This window comes from Bufo bufo, chromosome 7 (genome assembly GCF_905171765.1).
Source record: "Bufo bufo chromosome 7, aBufBuf1.1, whole genome shotgun sequence".
Classification (NCBI taxonomy): Eukaryota; Metazoa; Chordata; class Amphibia; order Anura; family Bufonidae; genus Bufo; species Bufo bufo.
In genome coordinates, this window is record NC_053395.1 from 90,645,836 (window position 1) to 90,664,205 (window position 18,370).

Below are 18,370 nucleotides of genomic sequence, written 5' to 3' on the forward strand. Positions count from 1 at the left end.
AGTTGCATGACCGAGCAATAAACCGCTAAAGTTGTGGAGTGCCGATTTGTAAAAAAGGGCCTGGTCACTAGGGGGGTATAAACCTGTGGTCCTTAAGTGGTTAAAATAGAAAATATATAAAAATAGCAATAGGAATTGCAATAGATACTGAGCAGTCTTGACAGAACACCAGACTATAATCTTGATAGTACTAATATCCTATTACATGAAAATCCTTATGTGGATCGTCCACATGGATATCAGCGATCCCTTCTTGATATGGGGTAGAGTTTACTGCTTTAATGTGTGTTGTCCTCCACCTAGAGCAGTAACCCAGTACCATCCACAAAGGATTGTAACAATCAATTATACAATATGGCACATATAGATAATATAATAAACAAACGAATGAAAAAAATAAATAAATAAATAAATAAATAAAATGAAAATTTGTGGATTGGAAAACGCAGCAGAATAAGATTTAGATGTCTATTCTGGATTCCTCCAAATAATCACTTGGATAACCAGTCCCACTATATTGCACTATAGTAATTCTGCCAAAATGTCAGTAAGATGCAAGATACGGTAAATTAAAAATGGAAAAAATGGAATCCTCCTATAATGCAGTACATTGATCCCCCTCAGTGGAGTTCGACCAATACCACCTTAGTTCACTGGATTATCAGGGGTATATATATGTATACTGTCCCAACCTCTCCTTCGATCTCTCCGTAAATTACCGCAGTTGTATTGTTATTTTGTAAGTAATACCGTTCTTGTATAGTCATTCATCAGCAAATGCTGCCCCTTAAATCAATAGATCTATAGATCTGTATATTTGCCACAAGGGCTACGTTACCCTCGGATGGACTTGGTAGGATGATGTCGGCTTGTGTATATCCTGCGGTGCTTGCGGAGCGCATACTATCCGCAAGCATCGCAATGTTTCTGTCCATTACCCCTGATGAAGCCAGATTAGCTGGCGAAACATGTTGGGGGACAGTCTCATGTTTTAGGTCCTGAGATCTTTGTATAAAAAGTCCTGAGAGCTTTGTATAGCAAGTCTTCAACACATTTAGTGTCTGCATGTGGAATCTTCCATGGTGAAATAGATAGTACGATACTACATGTGTCTCTGAATACAGTAATATAGTGTGTGAATGAATGGGATGTGCACCTCAGGTTCACATGCTAGTTAGGACATTACTGCTGAAATACTGACAGGACATCAGAAAGTTTTAACTTAGTAGTGCTGACATTTATTTCACAAGGGAATCTTAGTAGACTTAATAAAAGTTATGTTTTATTATCTGGGATAAGAGAGGTCATTAGTCTTAACAGGCTTGAATTGTTTGTTTGTCTCAGACAATGGAGACACTAAAATATTTTTTTTTTGCTTCAAAAATGCTATTATTGTGTTAAAGTAAAATAAATAGATAAAAAGTATACATATTAGGTATTACCACATCCGTAACGACCTGCTCTATAAAAATATCACATGACCTCACCCCTCAGGTGAACACTGTAAAAATAAATAAATAAAAACTGTGCCACCTTGCCTCATAAAGTGTAATAATGAATGATCAAAAAATAATATGTACCCAAAAATGGTACCAATAAAAACGTCAATTCTTCCTGCAAAAAATGAGCAACTGCACAGAACGATTGGCAAAAAATTAAAAAAATATGGCGTTCAGAATATGGAGACACAAACATTTTTTTTTTCTTAAAAATGCTTTATTATGTAAAACTGAAACAAACAAACAAAGTAGACATATTTGATATCATAGCATCTGTAACAACCTGCTCTATAAAAACGGTGTGTGATCTAAGCTGTCAGATGAACGTTGTAAAATAGAAAAAAGAAAAACAATGCCAAAACAGCCATTTTTGGGTTACCTTGCCTCACAAAAAAAGTAATATAGAGAAATTAAAAATCATATGTACCCCAAATAAGTACCAATAAAACTGTCACCTTATCCGCTAGTTTCAAAAATGGGGTAACTTTTGGGAGTTTCTACTGCAAGGGTGCATCAGGGGGGCTTCAAATAGGATATTGGTGTCTAAAAACCAGTCCAGCAAAATATGCCTTCCAAAAACCATGCGGCAGTCCTTCCCTTCTGTGCCCTGCCGTGTGCCCTTACATCAGTTTTATGACCACATGTAGGGTGTTACTGTAAACCTCAGAATCAGGTTAATAAATGTTAAGTTTTATTTGGCAGTTAACACTCTGTGTTAAAGAAAAAAAAAATTTTTATGGAAAATATGCCAAAAAAATGAAATTTTTACATTTTATTTCCATTTTCCTTTCATTCTTGTGGAACACCTAAAGGGTTAACAAAGTTTGTAAAATCAGTTTTGAGTAACTTGAGGGGTGTACTTTCTACAATGGGGTCATTTATGGTGGGTTTCTATCATGTAAGCCTCACAAAGTGACTTCAGACCTGGGCTTCTAAAATTCTAAGCCTTCTAACGTCCCCAAAAAATAAAATGACATTTACAAAATGATGCAAACATAAAGTAGACAAATGGGGAATGTTAAGTAATAAATATTTTATGAGGTATCACTTTCTGTTTTAAAAGCAGAAAAATTGACATTTTGAAAATTGCGAATTTTTAAAATTTTTGGTAAATTTGGGATTTTTTCATAAATAAAGCTGAACTATATTGACTCAAATTTATGACTGTCATGAAGTACAATGTGTCACGAGAAAACAATCTCAGAATGGCCTGGATAAGTAAAAGTGTTCCAAAGTTATTACCACATAAAGTGACACATGTCAGGTTTGCAAAAAATGGGCTGGTCAGGAAGGTGAAAACTGGCCTGGGGTAGAAGGGGTTAAAATCCTGCAAAGATAATATCTATTTACTTTGTCAACTGTTATTATATGTGACATAAGGTTATACATGACTATTACATCTGGAAGATATGTCAGAATGTTTAAAATAATATCACTTCAGATGAGGACTGCATGAGGGCTCATATATCTATAGTGGTTCTGTTTGTGTTTTGTATCATTCTGAAACATGAACCAGGACAATAAGGTAGAGTTGACCTGTAATTAGAGTTGAGCGGACACCTGGATGTTCGGGTTCGACGGGTTCGGCCGAACTTCACAAAAAAGTTCGAGTTCGGGACCCGAACTTGACCCCGAACCCCATTAAAGTCAATGGGGACCCGAACTATTGAGCACTAAAATGGCTGTAAAAATGTCATGGAAAGGGCTAGAGGGCTGCAAATTGCATCAAAATGTGGTTAGGGAAATTACTTTAAAAATCATAAAATACGTAAAAATAACAATCTTGATCTAGAAGGACGAGGTCCATATGGAGTAGGAGATTGAGGAGGCGATGGAAGTGGAGGAGGAGGAGGTAGCCTACACTGCTTTTTGGTTTTTAAATTTCTTAATATTATTTTAAATTAGGGTACACCCCAAAACATTGGGAAATATAACCTGTGATAACCCCCTGCAGTCGTGCTAAACACACGTTCAGACAATACACTGGCTGCAGGGTAGGCCAGCACCTACAACGGATAAAGGGCAAGCTCAGGCCATGTGCCCAATTTGGAGACCCAGAAGTTGCAGGGGCTGACCCCTGTCAGTCCGTTCGTGTAGGCTTGTGCACACTTACTGCCCCACCATGTCGCACATTTCCGTGATGTTCACGATCCAATTTGATATCTGCTCTATCAACTTTCGATGTTCTTTTATGCGCCTACCATGGTGATCACGGGTGGCGGGGATTCAGGGTTCCACGCCGGAGAGGGAGCGTGAGATAGAGAGACCACATCCAATCAAATTTTTTTTCAAATTAAAAATTATAGAGCGGAATTATGGGACAAATTATTAAAGCATAAAAGTGGGACAACTTTTTAAAGTTTCAGCATTGAATGAAAGGATGTGGCGCGCATTAATTAATAACGAATTTTATAAAATGTAATTCCCTGTCAACTATGCAGAGCAGGGGTTTCTATCCGGCAAAATTTGAAAAATGTCACCTGACAATGTAATTGACGATTTTTTTATGTTCCTGTCACCTATGTAGAGGTGCCCCAGTGACATCCACCATCCATTTGGATATCATCTCTATCATCTTTCGATGTTCTTTTCTGAGCCTACCATGTTGATCACGGTTATCGGCGAATCAGGGTTCCACGCCGGAGAGGGAGCGTGAGAAAAAGAGACCAAATTTAAGGGAGATAAATTTATTTAAAAAAATTGGGATTGAGCGGAAATATGGGAAAAGTTATTGAGGCGCAAATGTGGGACAAATTACAGAAGCCCAAATGTGGGCCAAAAGAGTAAAGCGGAAATTTTGGGAAAAGTTATTGAGCTGCAAATGTGGGACAAATTACAGAAGCCCAAATGTGGGCCAAAAGAGTAAAGCGGAAATATGGTAAAAGTTATTGAGGCGCAAATGTGGGACAAATTACAGAAGCCCAAATGTGGGCCAAAAGAGCAAAGCCGAAATGTGGGACAAAGTATTGAAGCGCAAATGTTGGCCAAAAGAGTAAAGCGAAAATGTGGGACAAATTATTGAAGCGCAAATGTGGTACAACTTTGTTAAAGTTTAAGCATTGAATCAAAGGAGGTGGTGCGCATCAATTAAAGAAGAATTTCTGAAATTTTATTCCCTGTCACCTATGCAGAGCAGGGGTTTATTCACGTCTAAAATTGTATAATGTCAACCCAAGAATGTAACAGAAAAATTACAGAAATTTATTAACCTGTCTACTTGGTAGAGCAGGGGTCTATGACAGAAAACAATTGTTTATTGTCACCCGAAAATGTAAAAGAAAAATTATTGAAATTTATTAAGCTGTCAACTAGGTAGAGGAGGGGTATATTACACCCAAAAATTTGTGAATTTCACCCAAAAATGTAACAGACAATATTTCATTTTTTTTTTTTACCAGTCTACTAGGTATAGCAGTGGTACATCACACCCAGAAATTTGTGAATTTCACCAGAAAATGTAACTGACAATTATTATTATTTTTTTTTACCAGTCTACTAGGTATAGCAGTGGTACTTCACACCCAAAAATTTGTGAATTTCAACCGAAAATGTAACTGACAATTTTTTTTATTTCTTTTTTACCAGTCTAATAGGTATAGCAGTGGTACATCACACCCAAAAATTGGTGAATTTCACCAGAAAATTTAACTGACAAAGTGGTGAAATGACATAAAATAAAATACGTACAAATAAAAATAAAAATAAATTTGATTTATGAGGTGGAGTTTCATATGGAGTAGGAGTTTGAGGAGGCGGTGGACGTAGCAGTGTAGGTGGAAGCGGCGGTGGATGAGGACGAGGTAGCCAACCAGGGGCGTAGCTAGAAATGACTAGGCCCCATAGCAAAAAAAAATGTATGCGCCCCCACCCCGGATCTCCCACCCCCACATACCTCTCGGACCTCGCCAACGCATTTGTGCCAGTGTAGGAAATGTATGAATCTAAATGTCTGTGTGTTAAAGAAGATTGTTAAATTGTACAGGGGTCTGTAACACAAGAAGGTGAAAGAACATATCGAGGGTGGTGTATGTGTATTAGACAGAAGGTAGGGATATGTATCTTGTGTAGTTTGGGTATTAGGGAGAGTAAGGGGTATATATCTAGTGCTGATACACGTGTAGGTGAAGAGCCGCTCTGACATAATTCGTCTCTTTCATATTATATATATAATTTACTTACAGTTCTGAAGACTCAGGGGTGCTGACTGGCTTGGCCTCAGGGGTTCTGACAGGCTTAGCCTCAGGGGTGCTGGCAGGCTTGGCCTCAGGGGTGCTGACAGGCTTGACCTCAGGGGTGCTGGCTTGCTTGGCCTCAGGGGTTCTGACAGGCTTGGCCTCAGGGGTGCTGACAGGCTTGGCCTCAGGGGTGCTGGCTTGCTTGGCCTCAGGGGTGCTGACAGGCTTGGCCTCAGGGGTGCTGGCTGGCTTGGCCTCAGGGGTGCTGGCTGGTTTGGCCTCAGGGGTGCTGGCTGGCTTGGCCTCAGGGGTGCTGCCTGGCTTGGCCTCAGGGGTGCTGGCTGGCTTGGCCTCAGGGGTGCTGGCTCGCTGGGCCGGGCAGAAGGAGTGTGGGAGACTGTGAGGCCTTTTTTCTCCAAGCTGCACCGGAAAAAAAAAAAATTTCATTACACCTCAGGTCAGAGCACCAATCAGACCCCCAATGTTAATCATACCTCAGCTAACAGCCACAATAAGATCCCCAATGTTAATAAGACCCCCATAAGACCTCAGATCACACCTCAGCTCAGACCCCAATATGAATTACCCCCAATCAGACCTCAGATAAGAGCCCCATGCCTCATGGCAGCCCCCAGTAGCCTTATAGCAGCCCCCAGTAGCCTCATAGCAGCCCCCAGTGCCTCTCACCAGCCCCCAGTGCCTCTCACCAGCCCGCAGTGCCTCTCACCATTAGGCCCCTAGTCCCTCTCACCAGCCCCCAGTGCCTCTCCATCAGCCCCCAGTGCCTCTCCATCAGCCCCCAGTGCCTCTCACCAGCCCCAGTACCTCTCCATCTGCCCCTTAGTGCCTCTCACCAGCCCCAGTGCCTCTCCATCAGCCCCCATTGCCTCTCACCAGCCCCCAGTGCCTCTCACCAGCCCCCAGTGCCTCTCTATCAGCCCCCAGTGCCTTTCATCAGCCCCCAGTGCCTTTCCATCAACCCCCAGTGCCTCTACATCAGCCCCAGTGCCTCTACATCAGCCCCAGTGCCTCTTCATCAGCCCCCAGTGCCTCTCACCAGCCCCCAGTGCCTCTCACCAGCCCTCAGTGCCTATCCATAGGCCCCCAGTGCCTCTCACCAGCCCCTAGTGCCTTTCCATCAGGCCCCCAGTGCCTCTCACCAGCCCCATGCCTCTCCATCAGCCCCCAGTGACACTCCATCAGCCCCCAGTGCCTCTCACCAGCCCCCAGTGCCTATCCATCGGCCCCCAGTGCCTCTCACCGGCCCCCAGTGCCTCTCCATCAGCCCCCAGTGCCTCTCACCAGCCCCCAGTGCCTCTCCATCAGCCCCCAGTGCCTCTCACCTCCCCCAGTGCCTCTCACCAGCCCCCAGTACCCTCTCCATTAGGCCCCTAGTGCCTCTCACCAGCCCCTAATACCCTCTCCATCAGCCCCCAGTGCGCACTCCCCGGTATTTAAATCATTGGTGGGCAGTGCGCCCCTCCCCGGTTATTATTGGTGGGTAGTGTGCCCTCCCCCCGTGCTTCCCAGTATTAAAAATCATTGGTGGGCAGTGTACCCTTTCCCCCTCCCCGGTAATCATTGGTGGGCAGTGTGCCCTCCCCCCGCCCTTCCCAGTATTAAAAATCATTGGTGGGCAGTGGGCAGTGCGCCCCCCCTCCCCGGTAATCATTGGTGGGCAGTGTGCCCTCCCCCCACCCTTCCCAGTATTAAAAATCATTGGTGGGCAGTGGGCAGTTCACCCCCGGCCCCCCCCCTTCATTGGTGGCAGCGGCAGTTCCGATCGGAGTCCCAGCAGTGTAATGCTGGGGCTCCGATTGGTTACCATGGCAGCCAGGACGCTACTGAAGTCCTGGCTGCCATGGCCAGTTACTCTGCAGAATACTTACATGCGCTGTGGCCGCCGGGTGCTCCTTCTTCTTGTAACTCGCAGGTCTATGCGGCGCATTGCTTATGCTTATAGCAATGCGCCGCATAGACCTGTGACGAGTTACAAGAAGGAGGAGCGCCCGGCGGCCACAGCGCATGTTAGTATTCTGCAGAGTAACTTGCCATGGCAGCCAGGACTTCAGTAGCGTCCTGGCTGCCATGGTAACCGATCGGAGCCCCAGCATTATACTTCTGGGACTCCGATCGAAACTGCAGCTGCCACCAATGAAGGGGGAAGCCCGAGGCCCGGGGTCCTTATCGCACCGCCACTCAAATTATTATTTTTTCTAATCCTCAGCTGGCAGCCCAGGCCCCCCAGTGGCGTAGGGCCCCATAGCCATTGCTATGGCTGCTATGGCGATCCCTACGCCACTGTAGCCAACACTGTTTTTTGGTTTTCATTTTATTTTTTTTCAATTAGGGTACACTCCAAAAGAGTGTGAAATATCCAAAATACAAGAATGAGCAATTGTGCTACAGTATAACAATGGCTGGTTAAGGCAGGTATACATGTCTATTCTGCACAAGGTACGGACAAGTCCTGTAGGATCCATGCCTGGTTCATTTTAATGAACGTGAGCTTGTCCACATTGGCTGTGGACAGGCGGCTGCGCTTGTCTGTGATGACGCCCCCTGCTGTGCTAAACACACGTTCAGATAAAACACTGGCTGCAGGGAAGGCCAGCACCTCCAAGGCGTAAAGGGCAAGCTCAGGCCATGTGCCCAATTTGGAGACCCAGAAGTTGAAGGGGGCAGACCCGTCATTCAGTACGTGTAGGCATGTGCACACATACTGCTCCACCATGTTGGTGAAATGCTGCCTCCTGCTAAGACGTTCCATATCAGCTGGTGGTGCTGGTTGTTGTGGCGTGCTGACAAAGCTTTTCCACATTTCGGCCATGGTAACACTGCCTTCTGAGGTGCTGGCGGTGCCCCAGCTGCATTGGCAACCTCTTCCTCGTCCCCTGCCTTTGCCTTGTGCTTCCACTGTGCCCCAGGTGGGAATGCCACCAGCAGCACATCTACCAGTGTGCGCTTGTACTCGCGCATATTACGATCACGCTCCAGTGAGGTAATTAAGGACAGTACGTTGTCCTTTTAACGGGGATCCAGCAGCGTGGCCACCCAGCAATCAGCACAAGTTAGAATGTGGGCAACTCGGCGGTTGTTGCGGAGACACTGCAGCATGTAATCGCTCATGTGTGCCAGGCTGCCCAGAGGCAACAAAAAGCTGTCCTCTGTGGGAGATGTATGCGTCTGTGTCCTCTGTATCCCCCCAGCCACGCACCAGTGATGGCCATGAGCTGTTCTGGGTACCACCCTGCTGTGAACATGGTTCCTCCTTCTCCATCTCCTCATCCTCCACCTCGTCATCCTCCAGAACTGTGCCCTGGCTGGACAATTGTGTACCTGGCGTTTGTGGGTGCAGGAACCCACCCTCGGAGCCACTTGTATATGACTGGCCGGAAACCCTACGAAATGATCCCTCTTCCTCCTCCTCCTGTGCCGCATCCTCTTCCATCATCGCCAGCAGCGTTTTTTCAAGGAGGCATAGAAGTGGGATAGTTACGCTGAGAACGGTGTTATCGGCACTGGCCATGTTGGTGGAGTACTCGAAACAGCGCAACAAGGAAAACAGGTCTCGCATGGAGGCCCAGTCATTGGTGGTGAAGTGGTGCTGTTCCGCAGAGCAACTCACCCGTGCGTGCTACAGCTGAAACTCCACTATCACCTGCTGCTGCTCGCACAGTCTGGCCAGCATGTGCAAGGTGGAGTTCCACCTTGTGGGCACGTCACATATGAGGCGGTAAGCGGGAAGGCCGAAGTTACGCTGCAGCGATGACAGGCGAGCAGCAGGGTGAGAACGCCGAAAGCACGCACAGACGGCCCGCACTTTATGCAGCAGCTGTGACATATCGGGGTAATTTTTAAGGAATCTCTGCACCACCAAATGGGATGGGATGTGTGTCAAACCGGCAAGTCCCAGAGCTGCAACGAGATTTTGCCTATTATCGCACACCACCAGGCCGGACTTGAGGCTGATTGGCACAAACCACTCATCGGTCTGTTGTTCAAGGCCCATCCACAGCTCCAGCGCGGTGTGGGGTTTGTCCCCCAAACAGATTTGTTTTAAAACTGCCTGCTGTCGTTTACCCCTGGCTATGCTAAAGTTGGTGGTCAAGGTGTTAAGCTGACCGGATGAGGAGCTGGTAGAGGATGAGGAAGCAGAGTAGGAGGAGGAAGCAACAGGCAAACTGAAGCGCCTTGCAATCCTCGGTGGTGGAAAGACATGCGCCAAACTGCTATCCGCCTCAGGCCCAGCCGCCACTGCATTTACCCAGTGTGCTGGTAAGGAGATATAATGGCCCTGACTGTGCTTACTGGTCCACGTATCCGTAGTGAGGTGCACCTTGCCACAGATGGCGTTGCGCAGTGCACACCTGATTTTGTCCCCTACTTGGTTGTGCAGGGAAGGGATGGCTCACCTGGAAAAGTAGTGGCGGCTGGGCACGACGTACTGTGGGACAGCCACCGCCATAAGGCCTTTAAAACTATCCATCTCCACCAAAAGTAATGACAGCATTTCAAAGGCCAGTAATTTAGAAATGCTGGCATTCAGGGCTAGGGATCGCAGGTGGGGAGGGGGGTACTTCCTCTTCCTCTCCAGTGTTTGGGAGATGGAGAGCTGAACGTTTCCGTTGGACATTGTGGAGAAGCTTGGTGACCCAGGTGGTGGTGTTGCTGGAAGATCCTCTGTTTGCAGGGTGGCAGGTGACACTGTCACTCCAGAGGTGTATAAAGAGGCCGAGACTGCAGCAGAAGAGGAAGCAGGGGGAGCCAGAGACCTTTCTTGGTTTTTGAGGTGTCTACTCCACTGCAGCTCGTGCTTAGCACTTAAATGCCTGGTCATGCAGGTTGTGCTCAGGTTGAGAACGTTTATGCCTCGCTTCAGGCTCTGATTGCACAGCATGCAAACCACTCGTGTCTTGTCGTCACACATTGTCTAAAGAACTGCCACGCCAGGGAACTCCTTGGAGCTGGCTTTTGTGTGCTTGGTCCCTTGCTTCAGTGGGCAGCAGCAGGCGTACTGTCTGGAGGGCGTCCGCTCCGCTTTTGAACCCTGTTCCCTCTTCTGCTGTGCTGGTGGCTCTGTGCGACCACCGCCTCTTCCTCCGAACTACATAGGTCACTCCCATGACATTGATTCCATGTGGGGTCAAGGACATCATCGTCCTCCACATCATCTTCCACCCAGTCTTCACCCCTGCCCTCCTTATCGGTCTGCACACTTTGGAAAGCCCAGCAGTTGGCATCTGTGTTTCGTCATCATCCGAGACGTGCTGCGATGGTCCTCCCATGTACTCATCTTGAAAGCTAAGTGGTTGGGCATCGGTGCACTCAATCTCTTCCCCTTCTGGGGCAGGGATAGGTGGATGGCCCTCGGAAACCCTGCTAACAGAGTCATCAAAAAGCAGAAGAGACTGCTGCATGACTTGGGGCTCAGACTGCTTGGCTGAATTGCAACGGGGTGAGGTGACAGACTGATGTGCATCGGCTGCAGGTGCCAACTCTGATCTTTCAGCAGGAGACTGGGTAGGAGACAATGTGAATAAATTAGGCCGAATTAGGCCCGACCAAATACCGCTGCAGGTTCTGTCGCCTACTCGCACATGAACAAGTGGTTTCACTTGTGCGTGTAGCTGGCACAGATCGACCATGTCCTCTCCCTGCAACAGGAGCTCCACCAGCAGCACCACGACCTGGGCCATGTCCCTTATTTGACGCTCTCCTCATATTTTTCGAATTTAGGCTCTTGCCCTAAATGGGTGTTTAATTAATAGTAGAATAGAACGACAGTATGTACAGGGTGTATCTCACATGCCCTGAACCAGACTAGGCCTCAATTAAATTTGTTTGTCCACAATGGCTGAATTTCAAATACGGCCGCTCCGCTTTTGCACCCTGCTCCATCTTCTGCTGTGCTGGTTGATCTTAGCGACCACAGCCTCTTCCTCCGAACTACATAGGTCACTCGCATGACCTTGATTCCATGTGGGGTCGAGGACCTCATCGTCCTCCACATCATCTTCCACCCAGTCTTCACCCCTGCCCTCCTTGTCTGTCTGCACACTTTGGAAAGCCCCAGCAGTTGGCACCTTTGTTTCGTCTTCATCCGAGACATGCTGCGATGGTCCTTCCATGTACTCATCTTGAAAGATAAGTGGTTGGGCACCGCTGCACTCAATCTCTTCCACTTCTGGGGCAGGGCTAGGTGGATGGTATATTTAAAGGGTGTATCTCACACGCGCTGACAAACACTAGGCCGCAATTAAAGATTTGTGCACAAAATTACTGTATTTCAAATACCTGAATAGAAGCCCTGTATTTAAAGGGTGTATCTCACATGCCCTGACCAACACTAGGCCACAATTAAAGATTTCTGCCCAAAATGGCTGTATTTCAAATACCTGAATATAACCCCTGTATATACAGGGTGTATCTTACACGCCCTGACCCACACTAGGCCGCAATTAAAGATTTGTGCACAAAATGGCTGTATTTCAAATACCTGAATAGAAGCCCTGTAATTAAAGGGTGTATCTCACATGTATGTTTAATAACTGAATATGACAGCAGTATATAACCCTGGAATTTCAAACGTCTTGATGCTGCAAGGCCTGAAAAGTTGTGTATTTTGCACAAAAAAAGGTGTTTTATTAATAAAAGAATAAAACCCCTGTATATAAAGGGTGTTTCTCACACGCCCTGACCCACACTAGGCCGCAATTAAAGATTCATGCCCAAAATGGCTGTATTTCAAATATCTGAATATAACCCAAATATATAAAGGGTGTGTCTCACAATGACTTTGCAGTAAAGGCTGCCAAATATTTTTTTTTGCCCAAACGGGTGTTTGTTTAACCACCTCAGCTCCCCTAGCTTAAACACCCTTAATGACCAGGCCCCTTTTTACACTTCTGCACTACACTACTTTCACCATTTATTGCTCGGTCATGCAACTTACCACCCAAATGAATTTTACCTCCTTTTCTTCTCACTAATAGAGCTTTCATTTGGTGATATTTCATTGCTGCTGACATTTTTACTTTTTTTGTTATTAATCAAAATTTAACAATTTTTTTGCAAAAAAATGACATTTTTCACTTTCAGTTGTAAAATTTTGCAAAAAAAAAAAGACATCCATAAGTAAAATTTTTCTCTAAATTTATTGTTCTACATGTCTTTGACAAAAAAAAAAATGTTTGGGTAAAAAGAAAAATGGTTTGGGTAAAAGTTATAGCGTTACAAACTATGGTACAAAAATTTGAATTTCCGCTTTTTGAAGCAGCTCTGACTTTCTGAGCACCTGTCATGTTTCCTGAGGTTCTACAATGACCAGACAGTACAAACACCCCACAAATGACCCCATTTCGGAAAGTAGACACCCTAAGGTATTCGCTGATGGGCATAGTGAGTTCATAGAACTTTTTATTTTTTGTCACCAGTTAGCAGAAAATGATGATTTTCTTTTTATTTTATTTTTTTCTTACAAAGTCTCATATTCCACTAACTTGTGACAAAAAATAAAAACTTCCATGAACTCACTATGCCCATCACAAAATACCTTGGGGTGTCTTCTTTCCAAAATGGGGTCACTTGTGGGGTAGTTATACTGCCCTGGCATTTTAGGGGCCCAAATGCGTGCGAAGTAGTTTGAAATCAAAATCTGTAAAAAATGGCCGGTGAAATCCGAAAGGTGCTCTTTGGAATGTGGGCCCCTTTGCCCACCTAGGCTGCAAAAAAGTGTCACACATTTGGTATTGCCGTACTCAGGAGAAGTTGGGCAATGTGTTTTGTGGTGTCATTTTATGTATACCCATGCTGGGTGAGAGAAATATCTTGGCAAAAGACAACTTTTCCCATTTTCTTATACAAAGTTGGCATTTGACCAAGATATTTATGTCACCCAGCATGGTTATATGTAAAATGACACCCCAAAACACATTGCACAACTTCTCCTGAGTATGGCAATACCACATGTGTGACACTTTTTTGCAGCCTAGGTGGGCAAAGGGGCCCACATTCCAAAGAACACCTTTAGGATTTCACAGGTCATTTTTTACACATTTTGATTTCAAACTACTTACCACACATTAGGGCCTCTAGAATGCCAGGGCAGTATAACTACCCCACAAGTGACCACATTTTGGAAAGAAGACACCCCAAGGTATTCCGTGAGGGGCATGGCGAGTTCCTAGAATTTTTATTTTTTGTCACAAGTTAGCGGAAATTGATGATTTTTTATTTTTCTTACAAAGTCTCATATTCCACTAACTTGTGACAAAAAATAAAAACTTCCATGAACTCACTATGCCCATCACGAAATACCTTGGGGTGTCTTCTTTCCAAAATGGGGTCACTTGTGGGGTAGTTATACTGCCCTGGCATTCTAGGGGCCCTAATGTGTGGTAAGTAGTTTGAAATCAAAATGTGTAAAAAATGACCCTGTGAAATCCTAAAGGTGCTCTTTGGAATGTGGGCCCCTTTGCCCACCTAGGCTGCAAAAAAGTGTCACACATGTGGTATTGCCGTACTCAGGAGAAGTTGGGCAATGTGTTTTGGGGTGTCATTTTACATATACCCATGCTGGGTGAGATAAATATCTTGGTCAAATGCCAACTTTGTATAAAAAAAGGGAAAAGTTGTCTTTTGCCAAGATATTTCTCTCACCCAGCATGGGTATATGTAAAATGACACCACAAAACACATTGCTCAAATTCTCCTGAGTACGGCAATACCAGATGTGTGACACTTTTTTGCAGCCTATGTGGGCAAAGGGGCCCACATTCCAAAGAGCACCTTTCGGATTTCACCGGCCATTTTTTACAGATTTTGATTTCAAACTACTTTGCACGCATTTGGGCCCCTAAAATGCCAGGGAAGTATAACTACCCCACAAGTGACCCCATTTTGGAAAGAAGACATCCCAAGGTATTTCGTGATGGGCATAGTGAGTTCATGGAAGTTTTTATTTTTTTGTCACAAGTTAGTGGAATATGAGACTTTGTAAGAAAAAAAAAAAAAAAAATCATAATTTTCCGCTAACTTGTGACAAAAAATATTCTAGGAACTCGCCATGCCCCTCACGGAATATCTTTGGGTGTCTTCTTTCCAAAATGGGGTCACTTGTGGGGTAGTTATACTGCCCTGGCATTCTAGGGGCCCTAATGTGTGGTAAGTAGTTTGAAATCAAAATGTGTAAAAAATGACCTGTGAAATCCTAAAGGTGCTCTTTGGAATGTGGGCCCCTTTGCCCACCTAGGCTGCAAAAAAGTGTCACACATGTGGTATTGCCGTACTCAGGAGAAGTTGGGCAATGTGTTTTGGGGTGTCATTTTACATATACCCATGCTGGGTGAGATAAATATCTCGGCAAAAGACAACTTTTCCCATTTTTTTATACAAAGTTGGCATTTGACCGAGAAATTTCTCTCACCCAGCATGGGTATATGTAAAATGACACCCCAAAACACATTCCCCAACTTCTCCTGAGTACGGTGTCTACTTTCCGAAATGGGGTCACATGTGGGGTATTTATACTGCCCTGGCATTTTAGGGACCCTAAAGCGTGAGAAGAAGTCTGGAATATAAATGTCTAAAAAAATTTACGCATTTGGATTCCGTGAGGGGTATGGTGAGTTCATGTGAGATTTTATTTTTTGACACAAGTTAGTGGAATATGAGACTTTGTAAGAAAAAAAAAACAAAAAAAAACTATTTCCGCTAACTTGGGCCAAAAAAATGTCTGAATGGAGCCTGACAGGGGGGTGATCAATGACAGGGGGGTGATCAATGACAGGGGGGTGATCAGGGAGTGTATATGGGGTTATCACCCCCCTGTCATTGATCACCCCCTGTAAGGTTCCATTCAGACGTCCATATGTGTTTTGCGGATCTGCGTTGTCCGTGTTTTGCGGATCCACGGATCCGCAAAACACATACGGACGTCTGAATGGAGCCTTACTGGGGGGTGATCAATGACAGGGGGGTGATCAGGGAGTCTATATGGGGTGATCACCCCCCTGTCATTGATCACCCCCCTGTAAGGCTCCATTCATATGTCCGTATGTGTTTTGCGGATCCGATCCATGTATCCGTGGATCCGTAAAAAACATACGGACGTCTGAATGGAGCCTTACAGGGGGGTGATCAATGACAGGGGGGTGATCAATGACAGGGGGGGTGATCAGGGAGTCTATATGGGGTGATCACCCCCGTCATTGATCACCCCCCTGTAAGGCTCCATTCAGACGTCCGTATGTGTTTTGCGTATCCGATCCATGTATCAGTGGATCCGTAAAAAACATACGGACGTCTGAATGGAGCCTTACAATTGAATGATCAATGACAGGGGGTGATCAGGGAGTCTATATGGGGTGATCAGGAGTTAATAAGGGGTTAATAAGTGACCGGGGGGGGGGTGTAGTGTAGTGGTGTTTGGTGCTACTTATTACTGAGCTGCCTGTGTCCTCTGGTGGTCGATCCAAGCAAAAGGGACCACCAGAGGACCAGGTAGCAGGTATTTTAGACGCTTTTATCAAAACAGCGTGTAATATACCTGTTAAGGGTTAAAAAAATCGCATCTCCAGCCTGCCAGTGAACGATCGCCGCTGGCAGGCTGGAGATCCACTCTCTTACCTTCCGATCCTGTGAACGCGTGCGCCTGTGTGCGCGCATTCACAGGAAATCTCGCGTCTCGCGAGATGACGCACGGATGCGTCCAGGAGGATTGAATCGACCGCCTCCAGGACGCATCCGTGCGTTAGGCGGTCGGGAGGTGGTTAAAGGGAGTCTGTCATCAGCATTTCACTTTTTTAACCCTTCTCATAGCTCCCTAGCATGCTTACATTTAATAAAAACGTTACCTCTGTCATCAATCCTGGACTTATAGAACCATCAAAAACGATCTTTATAACTTATGCAAATGAGGGCTCGCAAGTGCCCAGGGGCGGCGTTACACTCGTAGGTGCCCTGCTTGCTCAGCCTATTCCGCTGAGATCCCGCGCCTGCGCACTCGGGCCGGCGCATGCGCACTGCGATGCCCATTCCTTGTACGGCATCACAGTAATTGATGCGCATGTGCCGGCTAACGGCGCGAAGCCGGCACATGTGCATTAATTACTGTGATGCCATACAAGGAATGGGCATCGCAGTGTGTATGCGCCGGCCGACGGACTGAGTGCGCAGGCGCGGGATCTCGGCGGAATAACAAGTTAGTAGAAAGGCGGTCAGAGGGAAAGGATGGGCGGAGGGTAGGAAGGGGCGTGGGGACGCAATGAAAAGGCTGAGCAAGCAGGGCACCTACGAGTGTAACACCGCCCCTGGGCACTTGCGAGCCCTCATTTGCATAAGTTATAAAGATCGTTTTTGATGGTTCTATAAGTCCAGGATTGATGACAGAGGTAACGTTTTTATTAAATGTAAGCATGCTAGGGAGCTATGGGAAGGGTTAAAAAAGTGAAATGCTGATGACAGACTCCCTTTAATAACTGAATATGACAGCAGTATATAACCCTGGAATTTCAAACGTCTTGATGCTGCAAGGTCGCAACAATTGTGTATTTTGGCCAAAATAGGGTGTTTATTAATAGAAGAATATAACCCCTGTATATAAAGGGTGTATATCACACGCCCTGACCCACACTAGGCTGCAATTAAAGATTTGTGCCAAAAATGGGTATTTGATTAATAACTGAATATGACATCAGTATATAACCCTGTGTATTTTGGCAAAAAAGTGTGTTTTTAAAAACCCAGAGAATTATGGTTGTATTTCTAGCTCAAATTGCACACAGACTAATCCTGAAAATGCACCAGATGTTGTATATTGCCAAAAAAGAGTGATTTTTTACAACCAGATTATTAGTGCTGTTTTTCAAGCTTGGATTTCAATGTCACAAAAGCTCAGATGCAGTGCTGGTGCACTGAGCTAACATAAAATGGCCGCCGCCGCCCACCTAACTGACTTATAAAAGTTATTTATTTTCGGTCACTGGGCTCAGGGCAGGATAAATAAATTGTGCTCTGCACTTACACACAACAAAATGTATGTAGATCGCTGAGTTAGATTCACGTTTTGAGCAAAGATTCTCTCCTATTCTCTTCCTGAAATCACCAGCCGCATCCTCTCCCTACACTAGTAACAGCAGAGTGACGTGCAGCGCTACGTGACTCCAGCTTATATAGAGGCTGGGTCACATGCTACACTGGCAAATCACAGCCATGCCATTAGTAGGTATGGCTGTGATGGCTTCTAAGGGCACACAGGTAAACGCTTGTTGATTGGCTGCTCCTTTTGTTGATTGGCTGCAGCCTTTCAAAAAGCGCCAAGAAAGCACCGAACCCGAACTTTTACTGAAATGTTCAGGTTCAAGTCCAGGGTCCAAAAACCCTAAAGTTCGGGTTCGCTCAACCCTACCTGTAATCAGTGGTGTACCTCCAATAGAGGCAGACAATGAATCTGGGGCCTGTGGAGGAAGGGGACCCAGCCAGTGGTGTAACTACCGGGGAAGCAGGGGAAGTGACTGCTTCGGGGCCCAGCCTGACAGGGGGCCCGGCACCCGACAGCATGTCCTGTCTATCCCTGCAGAGCTGACAGGCTGAGCTACAAGACCCTTGTATTTAAATCTCATTTAACATGTCTTTTAGAAAAGTTTCTCCTGAGATTCAAACTCACGTCCTTTCACATCAGAGGCAAGGCATTTA